This window comes from Ambystoma mexicanum, chromosome 6q (genome assembly GCF_040938575.1).
Source record: "Ambystoma mexicanum isolate Mex_15411 chromosome 6q, UKY_AmexF1_1, whole genome shotgun sequence".
In the NCBI taxonomy this organism is placed as follows: Eukaryota; Metazoa; Chordata; class Amphibia; order Caudata; family Ambystomatidae; genus Ambystoma; species Ambystoma mexicanum.
Window position 1 is genome coordinate 314,584,050 of NC_090937.1, and position 26,532 is coordinate 314,610,581.

Below are 26,532 nucleotides of genomic sequence, written 5' to 3' on the forward strand. Positions count from 1 at the left end.
CTTAATCAGGGAAGGGGGTTCTAGAAAATACAGAAAAGTCATGCTCGACCCAATAATCTTTTTTTATAAACAAAAAGTGGCCCAAATTTTTACTTATGGAGCCAGAGCTATTCTCCATCTCTCCTTCTCTGTGTGGGAAAAATGTGAGGGTTTGTTTTGGCAAAAGGTCATGAAACTCCCCAAAGGACTACCAATGTGTGTGATATGATCGGAGCTGAAATTGCAATCACTTGAATCCATGGTGGTATGGAAAATGATGGCCCTGTATCGAAAATGTATTGAGGAATCCCCTGTTCGGCCATTTGATATTATGAAAAATGGCCGGGAGCAGTGGACAAACATTTAGGCAGTTGGAAATTCAAAGTTGAGGAAATATTGAAGGGTAGAGACATTGAGGTTGATGAATTAATGTGTAATCCATCAAAGGTTAAGAAGAAGCTCTTGGCTTGGGATTGGATCAATACCAAGGAGCGCTGTGAGAAAGATAAATTGGGGCGCATTAAATGTGAGGATGGAAAAGGTTTCAATGTGCTTCCAGGTTATCTCCAAAAATTCCCATCATCAAAAATTTGAGACATGCTATTCCAATGTCGATCAAACATTCTAGACACAAGGGAGGTGCAGTGGAGGTGGAAGATCCCAGGGGTCCTTGGTCCGCAGAGTAGATTCTGTAAGGGGGTAGATTCAGTGGAATCTCCAATGGATCTGATTATGGCCTGTGAATCACTAATTTAGGTGAGGATTTTTTTTCCTGAAAGAACATAGGGATACTGGTGTGATCCTGTGTCCTCTGGATTGGTGGATGTGGGTGTTGATGGGTGAGCAAAGAGGCCTGGTAATTCCTGCAATGAAAATGTTAGAATTTCTATTAGCTGATAGTGGAGAAGGGGAGAGGTGAAATTGTCTTGTTTTCTTATGAGACCAGTGGGGTGTAGGATCTTGAAATTGTAAGAATGATTTGGGTGTGAACCTTGAAGATGATTTGGGAAATACGTTTCATGATTTGTCTCTTTTTGTCTTTTCGTTCTGATTTCTTTTAAAGATGATTGTGAAATGATGATGTTATTAATGTTAAAGGTTTATCTGTATCTTGATTACGAAACCAATAAAACATTCTATTAAAAAAGTGACATATAGATCGTTAGAGTGCCCTGTATTATGTTAACATACTCCCCTAACCAAGATCCCTCTCAAGGTAAAAGTTTCAAAAAAACAGTTCCCTTTAGCCAAGATCTATACTGCAAACATATTTGCAGGATCGTTTGATGCTCTGCCAAATGACATGGCTTCATTGACAACGCTAAAGCCTGCCCAAAGAAATCTTGGCCTTAAGTATATCTTTCTAGAGGACATGTACAAAGGACAGGCTAGTAAAAACATGTCAAGTGATTCTATCCTATCCTGGCACTATGGACCTTTATTTGTTTCAGAGGAATTCCATGTGTTCCTTATTGCAGCCACTGGAAGGATACTGAACCTCAGTTTGGTATACAATGAACGCAAATACCTGGGTTTCATATGGTCCAATTCAGGTTCTGCAAGGGAAGTATGGTATCAAAAGCAAGACAGCCACAAAAGATATGTTTGGAAAGCCTTTATTGTTCTCGAAAAAAAGGGGTTGGAAGAATACCTATCTTGCCCTACGCCTAGGATGGGAGCATGCTCGACCATCAAATAATAAATAACGCAGTCCTTGTGGAGTCAGTCAAAACAAGATGACCTATACGAACAAAATGTAATGCCAGACCTTGCTCTAATGTAACAAAATGTGTGTGGGGAAAATGTATATGCAAAAGGAATAAGGTGCAACACTATAACGTTCAATGTGGCTGAGTCAGCACTCCTCCCCATGCTGGACAGCATAGGGAAAGTAGGGAAAGGCGGCCCCGTAGACAGGATGACACACTCTGACTCAGATTCTCAAAAATAAAGGCAGTTCAAAACGTGGATCGAGGCCCGCCCGGCCTTCCACGATAAAGTCTCTCTTTCCAGCTTCAATATATAATTCAACAAAAAGTTCACGCCAGTCTCCCTCAGTCGGGTTTGGACCACTCAAAACACAAAGTTCATGCCGGTCTCCCTCAGTCAGGCTCGGACCGTTTCAAAACACACAAAATTCAGGTAGGTCTCCCTCAGTCGGGCCCAGACCTTTTAAAGCACAGTGTTCAGGTAGGTCTCCCTCAGTCAGGCTCAGACCTTTTAAAGCACACATTTCAGGTATGTCTGCTCTGTCGGGTTCAGACCTCTTCAAAGAATGTTCAACAAGACTTGCAAGGGTTCTCCTTGCAAGAGTTCTCCCTTCCCCAAGCTTATTACCCTTCGGTTGTCCCTCAGTCAGGTTCAGACGACTTTGCGATGTCGTAGACTTTCGAATGTGCGTGGCTTTCTTTACAGACTGCCGCAGGATCACTCAGACAAACTGTTCATTGGTTTTCTCGTTACAAACAATGTACCTTTCACAGAGACTTTTGAGTGGGATACTTCCTTTCACCGGACCACCAATTACTCAGTAACACTGATTTCACAGCTGACCTTTTTTCATTCACAGGTCTGCCACTTCCATCTTAACCACACACCGGTCTCTCAGGTCACTTGCAACTCACCGGCTGTGCGCGTTTCTTTCTTGGTTTTATGATTTCCAAATCACGAGTCAAGGTTAATTGCTCAGGCTTGGCCTCGCCTCCCCAACACTGCCATTCACCCGGGAGGGTTTCTGGCATCCTTGAGACACAATGCAGCCTTCATATGTGGGATCTGGCTTTCTCCACGTATGTTTTTTGGCCTGTTGGAGGCAACAACCTCCAGTAGGGAACTCTTAGGGTTTTCAACCCACTGCTCTTGTGCCTGGGTCCGTCGCTCTGCTCCATTAGGTTTGCCTTCGTCCCAGAATTTCTGCTTGTACTCACGTTCCACCTTGCTCAGTTTTTCTCAGTAAAATGTCTTTGGACGACAAGTCCCACAATCCTTTATTTTCAATGTGTTCCCACTTTGCTAGCTCTGCCTTTTGGGAACTGCAGGATTTCAAGGGGATACTTGTTGAGGTCAGGGTCTTGCCACCTGCCCCTGAAGTGAAAGTGTGGATCCAGGCTGATCTTCTGATAGACCAGAGAAGAAGCTTCATATCAAGATTAACGAGTGAGATGAGCAAATTGATAAAGATCCGATCAATGAGAGCCTCTGTTTATCATCCCAGAAGTGACGACTTTGTAGAAAGATGTAACAAAACCTTGAAGCATGTCCTTGGAAAATTAGTTTTTGAAGATGGACGAAACTGGGATGATCTGATTCTATTGGCTCTGTTCACAGTAATAAAGTCCCCAGAATCTTCAATGAGAGTTTCCACTTTTGAACTGGAATATGGGCAAAAATGAAGAGATGTACTGGAAATAATGAAAGAGGAATTGGAACATGCCAAAAGCTGACCAAACCAGTGACCAACCCATGATTAGAAACACCCAAGAGTATAGGGAGAAGATCTGGCAGTTGGTGAGAATGCATTTGGAAGAAGCCCAGAACCGTCAGGAAAGAGCTTACAACTGAGAGGGTGGGCTCTGTGCTTTCCAAGTGTGGGGCAAAGTGATGATTCTGTTGGCCCTGTACCATCACCCAGACGGCCTCTTGGTAACATACAAAATACAAAAGGCTGAGAGGTGGAAACAATGTTATGTCTACTAAATTAACAAGCTAAATACATTGGGAGAAAATTGCAATCTTCAATTGTGTGTGCTGTATTCCAATAGTAGCCAAAAGAGCCTTTCACCATTGGAAGGGCTCTTTCGTGTCTATTCATCTCCGAACACCAAGAACTCAGTGAGTGGATTACAGGCTATGGGACATATTCTCAATGAAACATGGGCGAGTACAGACGATAGTCCACAACATATCCACCCCTTTAGGAACAGTGATCCGCCTAAAACTGTTCTGGCTACAGAAAGCACGGAAACAAACAATAGAGCTGAATTGAAGAAAATACTCAACTAGGTGCTGACAGAAAAGTCACATCGAGAATAGCCATCCTTGTGGTCCTTGTGCCAAAGCCAGAAATTACAAAGAGGTTTTGTGGAGACTTTCTGTGGCTGAACGAGATCTCCCCCGATTTGATACGTAAGCCATGCTATGGTTTGGCGAGTTGATCATGAGGTTGGGACCTGTTAGGTATATTTCAATATTTGATCTGTCAAAAGGCTACCAGTGCCAGGTGCCTGTGGATAAGGAGGGTAAAGCCTAAACAGACTTATCAACCCCAGAAAGTCAGTATCAGTTTATGCTATTTCCCTTCGGTCTACATGGGGCACCTGCAACTTTTGAAAGGCTGATGGACCAAGTCCTGGCTTCACCTTCACTGGAGCATATCTGGATGACCTCATGGTCTAGACCTCCAGCTGGGAGAAACATTTGCAACCAGCTGAGAAAAACCAATCAAATAGCCTACACCACTGAGGGTCAACTATCTCAATCCTAAATGAAATACTTAGGCTTCAATGTGGGAAACAACAAAGTATTACCCCAAAGAGATAAAGATGAGGCTATTCAACAAGTATCAAAACATGTTATGAAGAAAGACATGCAGGATTTTATTGGCCTATTTGATCATTATCGCTGCTTCATATTAACCTTTTCTGAAACTGCAGGTCCCTACACCAACAAACACAAGAGCATCCCAACATCATCAAATGGTACGATAAAAAACAGAATGTCTTTGACCAACTCAGCCAAGCCTTGTGTAAAGGTATGATTCTCATAATGTCAAAGTTCACTAAGGAATTAATTCGGCAAACAGACACCTCCAAGATAGGTCTGGGAGCTCTATTGTCACAAGCTGAAAATGGGAAAGAAAACATGATACTATATATCAGTCAGAAACTCCCACCTAGAGAGATAGGTTACCCCATATTAGAGCTTAAAGTCTTTGCCATAAAGTGGGCATTATACAGCCTCAGGTATTACATGACTGGTTGGAAGTTGAAACTAAACCCTTAAAATCCATCTAAATTCGTCTAGGTGGCGACTAGCTCCAAGAAAGTTACCTTGCTGTAGGTATGCATTTGGATTTACCACAGTAGTTATACTCTATATATTTACTTAGAATCAAATGGTTGCTATACACATTAGAGATGTTAATTAAAAGCAGACATTTAGAGTACTGCATTTGTTACGTTACGTGATTCAATGGGGAATATGAACAAAGTCGTTGTCTCTTACCTGGAGGTTGTTGTAGACAGTTTTGGGGCTGGGCTGGTGTACTCAGTGTCAACAGGAACACTCAGGAAGTTGCCCTAGGAAGATGCCCTTTGCTTTAGGCCCTTCGGCGGCTGCCCTTGTAAGGCTGCACTGGGGATCTTCCAAACGTGCATGTGTTTTGGAAACGTGTTTTTGTGTTGGACTATCCACACTGGTTTGGAGGGGTGGAGGGAGTGGAGGGAGGTGGGACAGAGGAGACTGGGGATTTGTCAAAAATAAATAAAGGATGCTGGAGGTAGCAGACATGAAGAAAACCAAATGAAGAGGGGGCAGAGTGACACACACACCGGCAGGTGTTTCTACATGGCCTTGGTGCTGGAAAAAGAACTCCTTAGATTCCAGCACAGAGTGTATTCGCTGAGTCTGGTGTAGTATTCCGGCTAAGTGGGTCTCTGCGGGCTTATCCGCACTGGTCTTGGTGGGAGGAGGGAGTGGAGGTAGGTGGGACAGGGGAAGCCGGGGATTTGCAAAAAATAAATAAACAAGGCAGGAGGGAGCAGGCATGCGGAAAACTGATAAAACCAAATGGCAAGGGGACAGAGGGGAGGCACTCACCAGCAGGTGTTTCTACACAGCCTTGTCACTGGAAAAGGAAGTCCTTAGTTTCCAGCATGGAGTATATTTTCTTAGGCCAGTGCAGTATCCCAGACATGTGGGTCTGTGCAGTCCTATCCGCAATGTTCTGGGCAGGTGGAGAGAGTAGAGGGAGGTGGGACAGGGGAGGGCGGGGATTTGTAAAAATTTAAAAAACAAAGCTGGAGGAAGCAGGCACAGGGAAAACTTAGAACACCAAATGGAGAGTGTGGCAAGGGGAGGCCATGGCCTGGCCACTGGAAAAGGCATGCGTATGCATGAGAGCGATTTCAAGACGGTCTCAGGCTGATCTCCGGCCCACTTAAAGCCTAGATTGGTGAATACCTGCACTTCTATTTTCCCATTTAAAGCACTGCCACCACCACCAAACCCCCTCAGAAATCAGAATTGTGCGAAAGGACCGAAAAAAAAGGTCTGACTTTACCAAAAGTCCATAAAACGCATACCACCAAAGGTTCGAACATCAAAAGTTCTAACCTTTGGTGGAATGCATTTTAGGTAAGTAAAAAAAAAAAAAAGAATGCAAGGGCTGCGGGGGTGTCCCCCGCAACACCCCACTCACTATACTTCATAGTATAGTGAGTGGGAGGTTGCGGTGCAAACCCCTGCAGCTGCCGTAAAAAGAAAGAAAAAAAAAGAAAAGGACCCTGCGGCGCCAGTTCCCGATCACAGAAGTGAAAGGGAACTGGTGCTGCAGGGACACAGCGTGAAGAAAAGGTAAGTAGGGTTTGGTTATGTTGGGGTTGTGGGTGGGGGTGTGTTGAGGGTGTGGGTGGGGGGGGTGTTGTGAGGGTGTTGTGGGTGTGGGTGGGGGTGTGGGTATGCAGTGGTTTGCAGTGTATGTTTGCATGTTCTCATGCAAACTTTTCCGTCACTGACTTTTCTGTGACGGAAAAATCATGCAGATCCCAGGAATCCTCCGTAAGCAGGAGAAATTTTGACCCTAACCCTCTCTGCTTCTTCTGGTGATGGACAGCCATTCCTCCATTGGTGCACGCACCCTCCACACAATTACCCTGGGCTCCTCTCCAGACATTGTGCTGGGCGGATGCTGTTCAAAGCGAAAACATAAATAGTGGGAGGGAAATCCTTAGCACCGTAGACTCCTTACTGAGGAATGGCGGCGGTTCTGCCAGGCAGCAGGGGCAATACCTGGGGAGAATATCATGGTCGTTGCGTATGCGTGGTGGTCCAGGCTGGCCCAGAGTGTGGAGCAAGCCCTGCTTTGCTGAGGAGCTTGGGGGCACCATTTCTCGTGGGCGGGGGGGGGGGCAGCACATTTTGGCCTATGCACTGACTGAACAGGACCATAGCATTACTGAAGAAAAATGAAAGACAGACCCACTAATTTGCTAAATGTATGTGTGATCAAATGAATGGGAAAGGTTGCTGCAAACAACAACAAATGTTTGTCTACTCTGCTGCACCTGTGACCAACTCTTGGGTCACAGGTGCAGCACCAGTGCCAGAGATACCAAGGGAGTTGCCAGGTGTAGAAGATGGCGAACCTTATTACACCTTGAATCCCACATTTATCATCCATGGTACACTTGGATGCATAGACAAAATAGGAACAAACGTTTGATAATTAAAAAATGTAATCAATCACATCAAACAGTGGGTATTAAGTAAATGCTGTAATGTGAAGGTCTGCGTCATGGGGCACTCAACAGTGCGCATGATCAACCATTATTAATTGAAAGGTATAGCAAAAACACAATCTTACAAATAAAATAGCTGTTTCGTTGACTTGTTTAGCACCTAGAGATGCCACATCTGTCTTTTGCTTTGCAGGGCTACCAGCAACTATCACTTTGCTTTGTATTCTATTTTATTTTTTCTGAAGGCACTTTGCAACAACTGTCGTGACCTTCCATATAAACCACCACAAATCCACTTTCAAGTCAGTCATAAAGATTTCCAAAAAGGTAATTTCATGAAATCATAGACTTGAAAAAAAAAAAACGTCCAGTACAAATGCATTATTTAAAATGTTATATATAGGCCAGAGAAATTATAATGATGAGCCCTGCCCATGCTGTATCTTCACAAAATCGCAGTGGCAGCTCTGTAAGGCTGACAGTCTTTCAGGGAACCACACTGCATGAGCGAGTGAAGGGCATTGGGACTTCGTTCCTTCCCCCGTCTAAGGACTGGGTGATGCAAAACACATGCTGTATTCCCAAGATGAGAAGTCATAGCAGTGGAATAAGAATTCCATATTCCCCTGCAATGATGTCATAGTAGGAGATCCCACTTTCTTGGAAAAAGAATGTGTGATTAGAATCTCCCCTTTGCCATGATGTTATAGTAGGAGGATACAGTATTTTGAAAAAGAATGATATGTGATAAACCACACCCAACAATTACTTTCACAATAACTTACCAATACCTTTGGCCAATACACCTCAATCCTGACCTGCAGCACTCTGGAAACCCAAAACAGCTCCCCTAATACATTTGATGCCTCACATGAGATAACCCCTGTTATTGCACTGCTGTGAATCCGGGCCCAACACTGTCAAATCTCCCCTGATAATGCATTTCATTCCTCACATGAAATAATCGCTGTCATTGCACTCTCGAGATCTGCACCCAGCACTGTCGAATCTCCTCAGATATAGTATTTAATTCCTCACATGCACTAATCTCTGTCATTGCATTGCCGAGATCCGCGCCCAGCACTCTAAAATATACACTGACGATGCATTTAATTCCTCGTACAAAATTATCCTTGTTATTGCATTGCTGGGATCCGCGCCCAGCACTGTCAAATCTCCTCTTATAATGCATTTCATTCTTCATGTGAAATAATCGCTGTCATTGCACTGCCGGGATGCACGCCCAGAACTGTCAAATCTCCTCTGATGATGCATTTCATGCCTCACGTGAAATAATCCCTTTTATTGCATTGCTGGGATCTAGGCCCAGCACTGTCAAATCTCTGTGACACTCAAGTATTTGGTTGCTCTCCTCTGCTTGAAGACATCCATGTCCATCTTCTCTCGTAGGCTCGGATTGCCCCATCAGCCTTTCGGCTAGTGCCCGAAAGAGCTGAACATCAAAGTGGGCCATTTTACTTTCCATAGTGTGTGGGCCAATATTATTTGAGACATGATGCACATTGCACCAAAATGTATTTAGTGCAATGTGCGTAGCACTGAGGCTGTGTGGTACAAACACATTTCAAAGTGTATTCACCTGAAGGTGCAGGTCTGAGCCCTGCCACCTCTGAATGTCTGCGACGCAATGCGTTTGACGTCTTTGCTACAGCATTGATCACGGTCACCCGTGCTCAGTCAGCAGCTCTACGCCAGCACCAGCAGAAAGCCAGTGGCTGCCTGCAAACATGAAGGAGAGAGCAAGCAAAGCAAAACTGGTAAGTTTGGCATTTGTTGGTTATACTTGTCATTCCTCCTGAATGGGGCGGTTAAGGGGCTACGTTTTCCACTCTGCCAAAGACCTTCAGGGAGTAATGCCCAACCAAGGCAGAGAGAGGTTTTGTGATTACCATGCAAAGACAAATGGAATCTGACAGTTTGGAAACATTACACTGCAAGCCATTCGGTAGGTGAGTTCTGAAAACAAACATGAACTTTCCCTTTTGCCAAGCCGGAGATTGAAAATACCCTTCAAATATAAATACCACATTTTCAGAGCGACTGTAATAGATATACTTACACATCCATCTCACAAAGTATTAAACGTGCCTTATTTTTGTTTGGGATAAGTAGATACTAGCTACACAATTTAAAAGTGTGCTCGATTGAAACACATTACTTTCTATCCAATCTAAAGAGACAGGGGAGCCAAAATAGTAACACTACTCAAAATAAACAACAAGCCATATGGGCTGTTTCAACCCCCTTTCAGATTCCGCACCAATTCTTTTCGCAAGGCACAGTTTACAGGTAAAAATAAAAGTTGTGATTCGTGCAGGAAAGAAAGGTTAGTTTGTATTACATGGCCAGGCTGTATTTCCTGTTTTTCTGTTTTTTGCAAAGTTACACTTTATCATAGGCTTTCGTGTCATTTCAGTGTTCCCTTCAGATCCTCGTGGTTCTGCAGCGTGCAAGGGTGCTGACAAAGCATGCATCGTTAACACCCCAAACTAAGATGGATACCTCACACTGAAAAGATAGGCATTGTGGGATTGATCTTCAAACTCAACATCGCATGCAGGTGCATCAGGTAATTTGGAAGATGCTTAACCAATACGGCTGGTTTCCATTCTGGGATTTAGAGATGTAATGACTACACACGTCCGAGAATTCAAAGTATAAGCCAGGACTCGATGCATATCCAGAGACCATGGCCTTTATGGAAATGTCACCTGAGTCGTAGGCGATAGCAAAGCACTGGCTCCTGCTAGCCTGTATTGTTGCAACACCACCAATCCCATACCAGAACAAACAATGATGGCCCTCGTCCATTTGAAGGCATTAGGCTGGAGTAATATCTTTCAGTCACAACATAAAATGCAAAGGCACATTAGTGCATATTGCAGTTCTGACCCACTAAAGCAGGTTATCGTCTGAGGTTATTGTGTGTTCTAACTGGGCACCCACCAAGTGAGGGCCACCTGTCATTCTGATTGCAGTGCATGCTATGTTTCTGACTACAGGCTAGCGGACACCAATTTAAGTGTATTGATGCATGACTAAACGGTCACTCAGCAGTTTCATGATGTGACAAGAGTATCTTCATGGCATTTAGCGCTTTACACATAGCAAGTAGCATAACATACCTTGGCAGTTATGAGGAAGGTAGTGCTTTGACGTTCCAGATCATTTGAGGGTTATGAACGAGGTCAGTGAACTCTGGTGTCTCTAAATGAGGGTCACTTGAGGGCTATGGGGCGGGCTAGTGCAGGACCCGCCAAATTAGTTAACTGATGTTTGTGCTTTGCTGCCTCAGAATTATTCAAATGAGGGTCAATTAGAGGGAAATGGGCTTAATTCACAAAAAAAGCAATAGTAGCACTTATGGCTTTTTTTGTGAATTAGGCCCATTTAGTGCGGTGCTTTGCCGTGAAAAGTGACTTTGCTCCTCAAAAATACACTTTGCACCACTCTGTGAATTAGATCTGGTTCAATGTATTTGTTTGCAGTGCAAAGTCTCTTCGCACCACGCTAAACGATACTTGAATTAGGCCCTTAATCATTTAACGTGCACAAATCCTGAATCTAGCACTTCCGTGGCCTCATTAACATACAATTCCACAGGCACATGTGGTATTTTTGCAATTGCACTAGCGCCAATGGAAATGACTTCTCATTGCATTCACACTAGTGCTAATGCAATCGTTCATGCTTAAATGGCATGTGCGCTTGTACAAATACAAACTAACGATGTCCCATATGTATCAAGTTATTGTCAGGGCTCTCAATGTTTCAGTGTTGCTATGGGAGTTCCCAGAAATTTCAAAATACTCTGCAAATTAAAATATTCATTGAGATGGATTGGACTGGGTGAATATTTTAGAAAGTTCACAGGTAGGAACTGGCAATGTTTTTATTATAAATGAGGGTCACATTTTTATTTAACAACTGTGGATATGGGAGCAGTGTTTCATGAATTTGCAAAAAGTCACATAGAAATCAATCAAAAATATATTTTAGTGATACTGTGGTGGAAAGGGCCATACTTTGCAAAATCTATCCATTTTCGAAAATTAAAACACAAGTAACCATGCAGGTACCTAGTGAGGCGATATGCCCCAAGATGGAGGGCCGTCCCTCTCAGAATGGCCCGCTAAACAAGTTAACGGCCTGAGCGCAGCAAGGGTCCCTTAACAAGGGCAGCGGTGCTGTTACAGACAGGGTAAGCTGGTCGCCAAGGGCCTATGCAGTTCTCTACACAGGTGATAATGCTTTTTTTTTTCTTTTTAAAATAAACTTATCTTTATTGTGCTTGTTTATTAAGAAAAGCAGGTACTTTTCCATCAAAATAATCGTGGATTGGGTATTGGGTTCAAAAGTGCCAGTACTGGACCCTTAAACATTTCCCTGAGAAACAATGCCTGTCAATTGTAAGGCACCTTGTGAGAGGCAACATTTTGGACGTTGGTTCAGTGCTGAGTCCCTTTTCAATATTAAGTTCAATGATCAGAAAAAGTTATAAAGCTTCTTGAACAGGAGCATTTCTGTGTTGTATTAATCAGATGCTTCCTTCCCATCCATCCACCATTGAAATGGAAACATTCATAGATGCATTCCTTGAAGTTGCTCTTTCCCAAATGCCATTAGTTCCCACAATCTGCTACCCACAACAAGATAAATGTTGTGTCTAAAGTACTTTTAGGCATGGTAGAAAACATGGTGGAGGAAAATGTAATGAAGAAAACAAAGAGGAGACATTAACTTGTGCAATCAATATTTGTCATAGGGGTTCTACACATCGTTTACAACACAAATCGGTCTTTTTAACCATGGGGCTGTTTCACAGAGTTTTCTGGGAGCAACTCTGACTTAACCTGGAGAGAGACTATTCAATTCATGAAAAGGTTACTGGTAGTAACTCTGACATACTCCTGACTTTCCCTTCATTGTCTATGTACTGTACTTTATATATCTGCATCTGTTTTGATAATGTATGTATAGATTTGAAAATAAATGGTGTTCCTTGATAGATTGCAATCATATTCATGTATACAGTTGTATGTGTCCAAAACAATTTTGTGTACATGATTTTCATTATGTATACTTTTTCAGGTGGCTTTGAACCGCTCTGCAGGATTTCTGTGGCATTTATCGTGAATTGGAAAGTATGTCAGATTCTGTGGCAGGGGTTGAGTTCTGCTGTCCAATCGGGAGGCTGGTAAATCGTGAGTTCTACTAGCAAATTAGAGACCACCAACTTTCTGTTGTTCAAGCTTACACTGGGCCTGATTATGACTATGGCGGTAGCCGTGCCGGCAATTACCGGCACGGCGGAGTCATTTTTTTTCCGGCCCCCGCCAATGGTCAATTACCGGGGCATTCCGGCCCTGCCAGACCCGGTAATTGCCCATTGCCGGGCGCCGGTATTTATTACTCCCCATTCCCATTTGAGCTCCATAGGGCTCAATGGGAATGGGGAGGCCAGTAGCACCGGCACCGTCAATAACGGTGCCGGTGCTACCGGGTAGGTCTGCTTGCGGGTGCCTTTCCGCATGGCAGGTTGGACCTGCCGGGCTGACAGGCACTTGCGGGCAGACCTCATAGGTTGCCTGTCCGGTAACTACAGGACCGGAAAAAATATGAGGCATACTGCCTTTAAAAGGACCAGTAACGGTTCTGCTTCCTTTGTCGGTTTTATTAGCTCTACGGAGAGTGCACAGGACAGGATCACTCAATGTATTCCTTGTGGAACAGTTTTGGTGTGGTTGAGGGCTTTGCTAGTATCTTCAGTTGCTTGTAGTTATTGTGGGCTTTGTTGATCCCAGTTTAAACTTTGTCTGTTTTATGTGTTTTTAATTGGGATCCTCTTATTTGTCACACACAGTCGATGTGTGCCTAACAATGGATTGGCTTTCTCCGCCTACACAATACATTAATATCACAACAGACAGTCTAACAACACTATGATATACACCACAACCTGTGTAGGAATGCAGAGGAGAGACAGTTTCGAAGAAGGAAAAGGGATGCATTCTGGATACTAACCGAGGGTAGTCAGTATGGCTAATGACCACCACAGTTTGTTAAGGTTTCTTGACTTCAACACTGTTAGGCAGAATCTTGTGCAGTGCCCCAGCTGGCAATACAAGTTTTACCTTTGGTACAAGCCCGTACTACTATGTTAAAGTGGTAGCAGTAGCGGAGCAATCAGGCTTATCTCAAGAGTATATGAGCAGTAGCAGAGATTACACAAAGGGACCACAATTACTGTGACTCAAGCAAACACTGACTCAAGGTTTCAGGTAGAAAAATATGAGTACATTTATTTTTAAACTATTCGTTATAAACACAACACTTCTATTAATTCAAAACCACACGAAAAATATACTACAACCAACCAATTCTCTTTGGTGCACTCTAACTCAAGGTACATACCCTATATTTTAACGGACCGGCGTTGTGAAACAAAAGACATTACCGGGAATAGGTATGCAATCACTTTTTGACAGTAATGACAGTTCGGTCTTACTAAAGAAACATGTATCCGCGGCATGAATTGTTAACGGGGCACAAAACACACATAGCACCTGAGTTAACCAGAGAGAGACGAGGGCAAAAATCATAGGCAATACTTTTGTCAAGGCAGACAGAATCAGAGAACACTCATTGACAGAAATTCAAGTCAATAGGCCGGAGCCAGTGTCAAGTGGAAACAGGTTCCTGTTGTCGAGGATCACACAGTCGGACAGTTCAAGATTCAACGTTACCAGGAGTAATTAGATATTGTCAACAGAGGAAGCAAAAGTTATAAGAAGGAGGGAAGACATGGGCAAGCCTTGGAGGCGAAGAAAAGGGATTCACCCTAATTCTTCAAGCAGAACACAGTACCTTATTCAATGAAGGAGCTGGTGCCACAGCAGTTGTTCCTGGTAGTTTCCTGCAGAACCACGGTTCCTGGAGCTTCGGTACGAAGGAGGATGTCTGGAGGGGTCTGCACCACACAGGGATGAGGCCGGCAGCAGCGACGGTGAATAAAAGGTGCGCTCCTTAAAAACAGGAGAGGCTCTTCAGGTGGCTATCCGGACACTACAGCAGTGTGCAGCGATTTCGACCAAGAAGAGGATCCTCTGGCTGTGGAAGATGAGCTGGTTATCCCCACCAGGCTCAAGGGAAGAAGACTCCGGACTGGATCTTCTCTGGTCGTCGAAGGGTAGACAGCTCAGGACTGCAGCAGGGCTTCACCAGGACGGGGTAGTTACAGCAGCCACCTTCTTCTCCGATTCTCTTTGGTTCCTTGTAGTTCCAGTGGCGACTTTGACTTCTAGCCCAAGAGACCTGCCTTTTTTGCGAAAATCCCCCATTCACACAGCCTGGCTGTCAATCACGCAGCAGGGGGGTTGTCCAGCCTGGACAACCACCTCAGCCAATCATGGCAAAGTGCGACTTGGGTTTCCTAGGATACCCTGTGCAGGGGGTGACTACACCCCTCCCTCACATTCAGCCCACCTAGACACCCAGGCGCCTGGAGGAGGGCTTCTTGGCAGAAGCCCACCAAAAGACAGTGAACAAAGAAGGCAAACCTGGTTTGCCGTGCAAAGTAAAACACAAGAAGGACTTTAACAAAATGAAATGGCGATTAAACCCGACCGGAGCCAAAAGAAAAAGTATTTGGTAAAGCGGGTTTAAGTTCGAGGCTAATATAATAGCCTAAAACAATACCATGTTTATATAGTATAATCGCGGTAGAAAGGAAAGGGTAGAAACCACTGCCACCAGCTAAGTCTAAATGGTAAAAGAGCAAAACAATGCTCTAGGAGGTACAGATAAAAAGGGCTAAGGCTTAACCCTTCCAGTACTTCATGTGGGGGGGTGTACTGGATCTGTGGTTAAATGACTAAGTAAAGTTAATGGCAACTTTACCCTTTTCTGGGGGACAATAGTCAGCCTCAGAAATGGAGTCGGTGGGAAGTCTAAAAGACAACCCTGTGTCACTGCACTGAAGGTGCTTTGTTACACACAAAAGAAGGGGGCTACTGAAGTGGTGTACTCCAGAGTCCACAATCACAAAAGCAGATGAAATACACATGGCAAAAACACAGGTAAGGATGGGAAAAAGAGGCACACTCTTATCAAGTGAAAAAAATAACTCCAGAAATCCAGCAAAGCTGCTGGGGGCCTCACTAGTTGAGGGAAATTAGCCATAAAATGAGAATTCTCCCTAACAAACACAAAGGGAGAAAAGGGTTGTACAATGTCTCTAGGGGCCTTCTGGGAAGGACCAGGAGGACAGAACCACAATGTACTTTTTCGTAGGTGTTCTTGGGGCTCTACAGGATCAAGTCGGCTTCAGGGCACTTTGCAGTCTTCTGCGACAGAGTTCGAGATGGGAGTTAGTGGCGGGTATCAGGCGACAAGACAGTTCGGCGAGCAAAGCTAAACGAACAGCTGCAGGCTGGCCTTAACAGTGACTTGGGGTCAAGAATCCTTGTCTCAGTGCTGACCGGTTGGTCTGAAGCACTGGTCGAGATGGCTCGGGTTTCTTTCAGTGACTGTGGCTTGACAACTGTCATCGATGCAGTCCGTGGTGGATGGAAGAACTCGACTGGCCCGAAAATGTCCTGTAGACAATTTTAGCAGTAGATGGTTGTTGTTGCACTTCTCCTAGCTTCTTCAATGGGCTTGTGTTGTCCTTTAAGGCAGGCGGCCAACAGCTGTGCAGTATGTTGCAGGCAGCTGACTTATCCTTCGTTTGATGTTCATAGACCTTCTGGCACTTACTGTCCAGGGAGCCTGCTGCAAATCCTATCAGGGCACGCTGTGTCCTGGCTGGGTATCGGTTCTGAAGCGGCTGGAGGGTCCTCTGAGTTCTTTTCACTCTCTGTTCCCTGTGAGATGTTTAGGGAAGGGATTTTGATTACCTGTTTGGATATCCTAGTCTTCCTTCACTGGCAGAAGATGTAAGGCAGACTGTATCTTCGGCTGGGGTGCAAGGTTGAGTTCTTCCTTCATTCTTCTTGTGAAGTCTTCAGATGATCTGCTTAAAGTGGGGATCCAGCCCTCTTTTAAAGCCATGTGGGCCACGGTGATTGGTTTAGGATAAACATACCTTAGTGAACCAATCCTGGGGTCTCCACCAACAATCTTCAATGTGTGAGGTCATGACCAGAGTGCTTTGCAACAGAAAAGGTAGAGAAACCAATATGGTGGAAACCTTGTCTAAACAGAAAGCGCTCTGGGCTCACTCCCTTTTGCTGCTAATTCCCCTCCACCCCCCTGTCTGCTGTGATCAAAGAGTCTCTCTGGTTAATGGTCCCTCCTGTCTGGTTCCTGATGAAGTGGCAGGTCTCTGTTGAAGATGCTGAGAGACAAGACTCTCTGGCTCCTGCAAACCACATTCTCGTACCTTATGAATGGGTTCCCCCTAGTGGGGTTGGCCTACCACAACAAAAGACCCAGACATGACAGTTCACTGTCATCAATACTGAGAGGAAGGAGCTGGCTTCAGGTTGACACAGTTATATATGCAATGTTGTTGGGTTTCCTGTCTCCTCTGTTATCCTCTGCAGCCAGGCCCCTGTGTGGGCCTGTTTGAAGTACCCCCTGTTGGTATGATAATCACTGCCAACAGATGCAGGGCCTAACTAAAGAGCAGGGTGGTTCCATGGAGAATTGCAGTTAATCACGGTGACCATGGCAGGGGGAAGTTTGGTCTCCTTCTTCACGGGATGACATTGTACCTTCCTTGGCTGTCAAATTCCAACTAAATATGACAGGTACTTGTAAGAGGTTTCCATCCTGGAGTATATGGGTCTATGCATTTGTTGTTGTGTGAGCATAGGAAAATGTGTGTGGATTAGCCTAAAAAATTCTCCTGAGGTAGGTTAACCATCATCCATTTAATACAAAATTTCAAAAAAAGCCCAGGCGAGCCCACACCCACTGTGAGGATGGTCTAATTCCACACATACCCCCCAGCCACTACATGCGAACCACCTCCCAACTGTGGGCCTCATTCGTCATATAGGCGAAAGTACCTTATTAGGCCATGTGCATTTCCATGCTGGTAGTTTAGCTTGTGCCGGATGTACATATCTAATCCCTGGCCGGATATGGCCCAGCGCAAAAGCTTAGGGTTCTCCCTTTGCATAGCCATTAACCATCTAAGATGCTGGTTGACGGTTTGTATTGTGAAGTGTGACCCAAAGAAGTAGGGTTTCAGCTTCACTGCCCATACACCCGCATATGCTTCCTTTTCAATTTTGACCCAGTTCCTTTCCCTTTTTGTTAATCACCTGCTAATGTAGGTGACAGGTTGCTCTACCCTTTGAGAGTTCAGCTGTGCTTACACTGCTCCAATCCCAAAATCACAGTCATCTGTCTGGATGATTAACTCTTGACCATAGTCTGGCACTTTCAGAACTGGGGCCCTGCACAATCCATCCTTCAAATCCTGAACAGATGTTTGAAAGGTGGGGCTCCAAGTTACATCATTCAGGGGCAGGCAATGGTCCCATACTCCTTGATGAATGACCGGTAATAACGGGTAAGACCTAGAAAGGCTCTCACCTGTGACTGTGTGGTGGGGATGTCCCAATCCTTCACAACCTGTACTTTAGCTTCCTGATGTTGTTTCTTTCCTCCACTGACCAGCTGGCCTAGCTAAGTAACTGTGCCCTGCACTATCTCACACATTGTAGCCTTGATAGTTAGACCAGCATTCTGCAGAGCCTGAAGCACTTGTTTCAGGTGGTATAGGTGATCCTCCCAGGTGTGGCTGAACACAGCAATGTTGTATTGTATTGTATTGATATTTTATTTCTATCGCGCTCATACACAAATGTACACAAGTGTTGCCTAAATAGGTGACACTGAAGGTTTCCAGTCCTGACAAAACCTAGTTACTCATTCTCTGAAAAGTGGCAGGGGTATTCTTCAATTCAAAGGGCATCACAGTGAACTGATAACATCCTTCAGGGATAGTAAATGTTGATCTCTTGCTTGCTCTGTCTGTCAAGCCAACCTACCATTACTCTGCCGTGAGGTCATAGGTACTCATGTACTTTGCAGAACTGAGCTTTTCAATGAGCTCAACTGCCCACGGAATGGGCTGTACCAAGGGGGGTTGTCCTACCCTCTATGGATCTTGGGGGTGCGCAGGGAAGATTCAATGCACACTGATTTTAGACCCTCACGGGTGCAAATATAATTTGAGCAACCGTTGAAAGGAACAGCATACTTGCTGCTGTCAAACAGATATCTCTCATACAGAATTCATGTACAAAATTTCAATTTCTTTTGCACAAAATTACAATTTTAATTAGGTAGCTCATGCTTATTTTCTTTGTGCAAAACATTTTAGTGAATTTTTGTATCTAACAATTTATAATGTCCATTGTGGAATAAACAAACATAGTTCAACATTTACTATGACAAAAGTGCAGAGACCAAAGGCATGGTAATTCAAACATTCATTTGTACATTTTGACTCGTAATTTTGTTTGTAAGAAAAAATGTTCCATGCCAATGAATATTGAAAACACAGAATGCATATGCAAATGGAGGAGACGTTAGGAATTGGTCTCCTATGTCCGGCTGAAGTCTGACTTCATATTTGGTCTTCGACCCTCAAACAGGCGTAGCCCCGGGAGGAACCCGGGGCCGCAACAGGCGTTCGAAGTGTCGATGATCAATGTGTCCTGCAATTCACACTAATTCTCGCAGCTAGCTGCGTTCTTCATCGACGCGCGAGCCAAGTGATCCACCGCCAAGAGTCACAGGCAATGGGCTGAGCATCTGTTTTTGTGAGAGAATTGAGCTCCTGCAGTCCACACAAAAGCAGACTTCAGTCTTCCCTCAAATGGTCTTTTTCGGAACCAGTACCACAGAGCTAGCCCTGGGGCCGTGGGATGGCTCTATCACTCCCAGGGACAACATCTTAAAAACTTCCTCCATGATGGTGTCCCTTACCGTATCCGACATCCTGTGAATTCTCAATATCACTGGCTTACAGTCTCCAGTGTCCAAATGATGGTGCACCATGGGCGTTTAGCTGGTTGACATGAAAGACCCTGCACATCTGTTTAATAAGGCCCAGTCCACTTGTCCTGAAGGGTACTAGGTTTAACAGTTTCCACAATCCACACCCAGTGGCATGGAGAAGAAAACTGTCATTGTGGCCGTCTGGTCATGCCAGTGCTTCATCAGCTCCTGACTGCCCTTTAGGTTTCACATTGACTGTTCCATGTAGTTTGTCATTCTAGACTGAAGGCCAAGCACATACTCCACCACATATCACGTGGGGGATGAGGGGTTGTCCTTCCATCCATCTCTCACTAGACTGAGGGGACCTCATACAGGGTGTCCAAACAGAAGCTCAAAGGGGCTAAACCCTAGTCCGTTATGTGGCACCACCCTGTAGGCAAACCGTAGGCATGGCAGGAACATATCTAATGTTCTCCACAGGTGCTCTTCCAAGCAACCAATAATGCCTTTCAGGGTCTTGTTGAACCATTCAAAAAGCACATTGGTTTGTGGATGAAAGGTGGTGGATAACTAGTATGTGACTCCACTCTTTTCTCCATATACGCTATGAAGTTTGCTCTCCTCAGGAGAAACTGACACAGGAGAATATTCCAATTAGAGCCTTTACAACCAGAGGGGCATTGATGCTCCTCAGAGGGCCAGCCTCAGGGTACCTAGTGGCATAGTCTACCACCAACAAGATGTATCTGTTCCCTGAGCTGGTTTGATGATCCAAAGGACAATCAGTGTCCATGCCTATTCTCTTGAAAGGCCGCCCAACCACAGGTTGTAGAATTAAGGGGGCTTTCGTGGCACTGCATGACTTGCCAGAAGCTTGACAAGTCGGGCAGGACGGGACACATTCTTGAACTTTTATGCCAAACGGGGGCCAGTAAAAGTGCGCAGACAACCGGTATGATGTCTTACTCACTCCCAAGTGACCCGCTAAAGGAATCTGGTGAGCCAAATCCAAAAGGAACTTTCTGTGGCATTGGGGAACCACCAACCTTCAGAGTCAGAGTCTTTTGGCACACTGTACAGAAGTCAGTCCTCCCAGTACACTTTGAACAGTCCAGGGGTCTTGAAGATGCTGAGAGACCAGACTCTCTGGCTCCTGCAAACCACATTCGTGTACCTTATAAATGGGATCCCACGTCGGGGGTTGCCCACTGCAACAAACAACCCAGACATGAAAGTTCACTGTCATTGATACTGAGAAGTGGGAGCTGGCTTCAGGTTGACACAGTCGTATATGAAAGTTTGTTTCATTGCCTATCTCCTTTGTTATCCTCTGCAGCAGGCCCCATGTGGACCTGTTCGGATTATCCCCTGTTGTTATGATAATCGCTGCCACCAGATGCAAGGCCTAACAAAAGAACAGGGTGGTTCCGTGGTGCCTTTGTCAGTTAATCATGGTGACCATGGCAGGGTGAACTTTGGACTCCACCTTCCAAGGATGACATTGTGACCTCAGCTGTCACATTCCAACTAAATATGATAGGGGTGGACTGTACCTGTTGGCGCTGTCCAGCCCAGAATACACAGGTCTAATGTGAAACACACCGGGGAGGGAGGGGTGTCATGGTGTCTTAAAGTCTTGGTTAGAGGAGCAAAGGGGTAAGGAGGGAGATACAGGTATCTGATTGTCTTAGACTGTTTGCTCAGGGAGCTTTTAGGTGAAAAGGCAAGTTTTTAGATATTTTCTGAAGGTCCTCTAGGAAGGTTCTTTTCTCAGGGTGATGGGGAGATTGTTCCAGAGCTTGGATGGCATCACTGGACAGCTCTCTCCTCCTGCAGTCAATATGGTGAAGGTGGGCACTTTAAGGAGATGGCTGTTTGTGGATCTTAAATGTTGAGAGGGGTGTATTTCTCTACCCGGAGTGATAGGTAGGCTGGGGCAGTCTTTGTGGTGCATCTGTGAGTCATGGAGAGGGTCTTGAATTTGATCAGTTTCTTGGATCGGGAGCCAGTGAGTGTCTTTCCTACCCTTTGTGATATGGTCGTGCTTGGACAAACCTACGGCTACTTGGAGGGCATTGTTTTGGATGGTTTGCAGATTGCACAATTTACATTCAGATGTTCCTGCAAAGAGAGCATTACAGTAGTCCGATTTAGCTGCGGGGGTGGCTGTAACTAAAGTGAGGCAGTTGGTAGTGGTGAGGAATGGCTTGCTGGCGTTCAGTAGTTTTGTGGTGTAGGCAGCAGAGGAGGCAATGGCTTTGACCTGGTGAGAGAGGTCAAGGGTGGCATCTAGGTAGATGCACAAGGTTTTGGCTGCAGAAGATGTTTGGATCCGGTTCCCATCAATGTCAAATGCTTTGTAGGGTTGGCCCATGCTGCAGAGGGTGGAGTGAGAGCCTACAATGAGGATCTCAGTTGAATCGTTGTTGAGGCATAACTGGTGGGCTGCCATCCAGGTTTTAACAAGGTCATAAAATAAGTTGATGGTTGCAGCATCAATGTGATAGATGCATGAGAGAGGGAAGAGGATTTGGGTGTCTTCGGCATAATTCCTGTAGGATATGCTGAGGGCATGCGGGTGATCAAATTGGGGTTTATTATAAATGTTATACAGGCTGTGGGAGGTGCAGGATCCTTGTGGGACTCCACAGATTACTGGTGTTGGTGGGGCAGCATGGTCATCCATGAAGACATGGGAGGATCTGTCTGCTAGAAAGGATCTGATCCAATCTGTTGCTGCTCAGGAGAAGTTTGCTGTTGTGGTGAGGTGGTTGCAGAGTGTCTGGTGTTCAACGAGGTCGAACGCTGCTGATAGTTCCAGCATGAGGAGCAGGGCAAGTTTTCCTGAGTTTCTGATGTCATCTAACCGTTTTTTTTTAGGTCCAGTAAGGCGGTTTCAGTCTGTTCCTTGGTTGGAAGCCTGATTGGCAGATGCTCAGTATGTGGTTATCCTTGAGGTATTGTTGGATCCGGATATATGCTGCGTGGTGAAGGATTTTAAGGATGTAGGGTGCAGTGGTGTTGGGGTGGTATTTGGTGGGGATGGTGTGGTCAAGGGGTTATTTTTTTTTAGCAGCAGGAGGATCCAGTCTTCTTTCAAGGCAGTTGGCACTGTTATTGTTGCGAAGGAGGAGTTGATGATAGATGTGATGATAGGTGTGAGCATCTCAGCTCAGTCTTTCATGATAGGGGCCCGGCAGGCATCTCCTTTCCATTGAGAGGGCTTGGTGTTTTGATGATATTTGTCAATTCGGGTTCTGATACCGGGCAGAAGTCAAATTGGGAGATGGATCGGCTGCTAGTGAGGGGCGTGGAGGTGGCTGGTGGTGGTTTGGCAAGGATGGCCAGTAGCTTGGCACAGATTTTCATCTGGAGGGAGGCGATTTTCTCAGTGAGGGCTTCTTGTACCTTGGTACACCAATTGTCATCTATGATGAGGTCTGAGGGAGGGAAGACTGGCAACTCAAGTTTACATAAGATTGTGAAGAGTTTGTGGGTGCTGCATTGTGCATTGTTTATTCTGGCATTGTAGCTGCTAGCTTTGACGCTGTGGATAGCTCTTTTGTAGTCTTTGGCTATGGAGGTATACTGAGCTTTATGGACTGTGGAGGGGTCTTCTCTCCACACTGTTCTCATTCTGCCTTATTTTTGTATTCCATGTGGAGCTGCTGCTCTGTGGTTCATTTGCCTGATGCAATCTGCCCCTAAAATGGTGGCTGCGCTGGAGCCTGATTTTTGTTTACTTCTGGTTGTTTAGCAACTATCAATCAGAAGTGCCTATAGGCTATGAGGGCAGCCGGAAGGCGGAAGACGCCCACCTATGCCTAAGGCCCCCGAGTTCAAGGCCCCCTGTCTGTGCCAACATCCACACAGTACAGGCTGCAGCCCATCTTTATCTAAGCTGAAGGAGCAGCTCTACTCACTTGATGCGCGAGTGCAGCAGGATCATCTGAACTTCAGCTAAGTCTGCCTGCACGCACTGTAAAGGAGAAATCAGCAGAGGTTAACTTTTTACCATTATCTGTAAAGGCCTTCCTGGCCTGAAACTGAGGTCCCATTCTGCCTTATTTTTGCTTTCCACGTGGAGCTGCTGCTCCGTGGTTAATTTGCCCTATGCAATCTGCCCCTAAAATAGCCACCGCGCTGTAGCTTGATTTTTGTTTACTTCTGGTTGCTTATCAATCCGAAGTGCTTATAGGCTCTGAGGGCAGCCAGAAGGCAGAAGCCGCCCCCTACGCCTAAGGCCCTGAGTACAAGGCCCCGCTGTCTGTGCCTGTCCGGGCCACTAGGGCTTTGGGACATGAATCGCTGCCAATTCCCCGCTATTGACCATTAAAACTGCTGTGTACCACTCATCATCAGTCAACAATTCATTGTTCTAAAGGACTATCCTTATGCTGTAGGACATACACATATGGACCACCTTTTGACTATAGCTGACTAACGGCAACTGAATGCTACACTTCATACCCACCGTCGCATGCAGTAAGCTTTAAATAACTACTATTGCTATGAATTTGAACAATATTATGATCCTACTTATGGTTGAATTACCCTAACATACTATGCTAGACTTGGCTCATACCTTACGAGCTGCTAGATACCGCCTATGTTGCATGTAATATGTTAAAGCTGAATCTGTCATACATGGTATATGTTGTACACAATATATTAGAACCAAATTCTACCATGTCTATGCTGCTCAATATATGTTAGAATCAAACCTTGTTTTCACCATAAGCCAGTTACCGCCTACGGGATTGCCTTATGTTAAAAGTGATGATGCACATGATGTACACAATATGCTAGAATCAAACTCTACTATGCGTATGTTGCTCAATAAATGCTAGAATTGAACTTTACCTTTGCCATTTGCTAGTTATCCACCATGTCTAATGTAATATGTTAAAGCTGTTCTCTGCCATTATCACTTACCTTTGAATGATGCACACCACTAGCTTGGTAACTGCTGCATATTAGACCCTCAACGTGGTTACCTCACCATATCAACCATCCGATCCAAGATTTAAAGCCCCTATTGCTGCACCCATCTCATGATTGGGACCAAAACCACCACTTAGAGCCCTCAGCCGCAAGCTGTACTTTTCTTTGCTAGGTCCTGCACCTGATTCCATAACAACCTACTTGTTAACGCTTGAATACTGACATCACTCAAAGGTGCTAGCTAGGCCTGTACCTTCACCTACAGGAACCGCTAGTGCCCGACAGAGTTTCGTACTGTGATCGCCTACACACAGTTACTCTGCCAAATCTTACCATCTGTTGTGTATCAGTCTGACAACCATCGGATACCCTTGACCCATATCCAACATACGGACCCTACCAGCCTCCTGTCCAGGAACGGATGATTTTGACTTTCCCTACTGTCCTACAGACCCCTACCTTATATGCCCATTAAAACTCTTCACCAAATCATGTACTTCCTCATGACCATTATTTTATGTATATTGTCCGTGCTCAGCTCTCTTCTAGCTCCAGTAATACCCACACATAATAATAACACTAAGGCCAACCTCCAGACAGGCAGTACCTGGGGTACAGAAAATACTGTAATAGTCATGCCTTATAAACCTCAGCTCTCTCTTACCATGACCAACCCACTTCCACAGTCGCATCTCATAATACCGACCAATTTTCTACCACCCCTTCAACCAATTGCTGGCACTCCCAGTCCGAATGTTAAATCACTCACTAGCTCTATCTGCACACTATCACAATCCCAATGGATCAAACTTTATGCCACTAGGCCCACACCCAACCAGCCTTTCTCAACTAGCTTCAGAAATTCTAGGCTTGGATCAAGGTTGAAATATGACAACCATCAGTTAACTATTAAAGAAGTCAACCCTAACATCCCAAGCCTACCTAAGAAGAGAACTAAACAAAAGTCTAACAACAATAGTCCGACTAATAACACAGCTCAACAGATAAATCTCGACGTGCATTTGACACAGGTCAATGTTGGAGGGATTATTTTGCTCTTTGGAACATGAGTTTGGTCAGTTTTGATCCTAAGACGCTACATTACACGTGGCATAGGGAGAGGTCTTACTGGACAATTGATTATTTTTTCATATCCGACAATCTTTTGGAATTGTGTACACTGATCACTTCAGTTATCATGGGTTTTAGCGATCATTGCTTAATTGCAATGGAATTGGAGTTGTTATGTGCTCATCTTGACACAGTTCCGGAATTAGTGCTGGTGGAAATAGAGCGTCTCCCGAGCACAATTCATTGGAACAAATTTCTCTGTTATAAATTTGTGCAAAGTCTTGCAAGGGTTAAATTATTTGACCCTTTTGTTAGATATTCTGATCAACAATATGCCTGGCTCGAAAGATTCAATAATTTCATTTTTCAAGAATGTTTGGCGTGGCTTACTCAATCATATCAAATTAAGCAGAAACCACATAGTCATCACTTTGAACGGCACATTGCCTCTTTAAAACAAACTAAAACATAAAGCTTTGAAACAATTGGCAAGTCAAAGGGTTTCTGATGAAAAGTATGTTATGATGAAAAAACAAATTGTGCAGGTTTACACTCATGCATGTTGAACCCATCGCTATTTATTGCATCTCTCTGACAGCCAGAAAATTGTTAGACAATTATGCAAACATGATACCAAATCCATTTGGAACATGTTTAACAATTCTGATAGTAGAAATAGAAAGGAATTGAACAATGGCATTTCTGCACAAGCATGGTCAATGTTCATTACTGAGACATTCAAACATCCCAATAACCATCTTCAACAATATTTTGAAAGGAAGAAGCTATCGCACTTACCTCGTCTTACATGGACTATTGATCTGGGCTATAGGCAAGCTTAATTTTTCTAAGGCCTCTGGCCCAGATAGCATACTGACATGTGTACTAAAACCTGATGCTACATTTTGGACCAAAATCTTAATTTTAAAATTTGATAACATCTTTATTACTAGTACTAGTATCTGGCAACCCAGATGAGCCGTTAAATTGCAGGCCTATAGCGCTAACGGATGTTTCATATAAAGTATTCACTACACTGCTATTACAAGAACTCAAAAATCACATACAAAAATCACGATATTCTATCCCAGAATCAAAC

At 44.6% G+C, this 26,532-nt stretch overlaps 1 protein-coding gene and 1 non-coding gene across 2 annotated transcripts in view; both read right to left on the reverse strand.

Moving 5' to 3' along the window:
• GRIN3A (glutamate ionotropic receptor NMDA type subunit 3A) overlaps nt 1-26,532 on the reverse strand; it is a 1,167,194-nt gene that overhangs the window by 937,441 nt on the left and 203,221 nt on the right. The window lies entirely within an intron of this gene.
• On the reverse strand, nt 19,056-19,209 carry LOC138517365 (5.8S ribosomal RNA). Its single transcript, XR_011282557.1, has one exon. It is a non-coding gene; the product is annotated as a 5.8S ribosomal RNA (ribosomal RNA).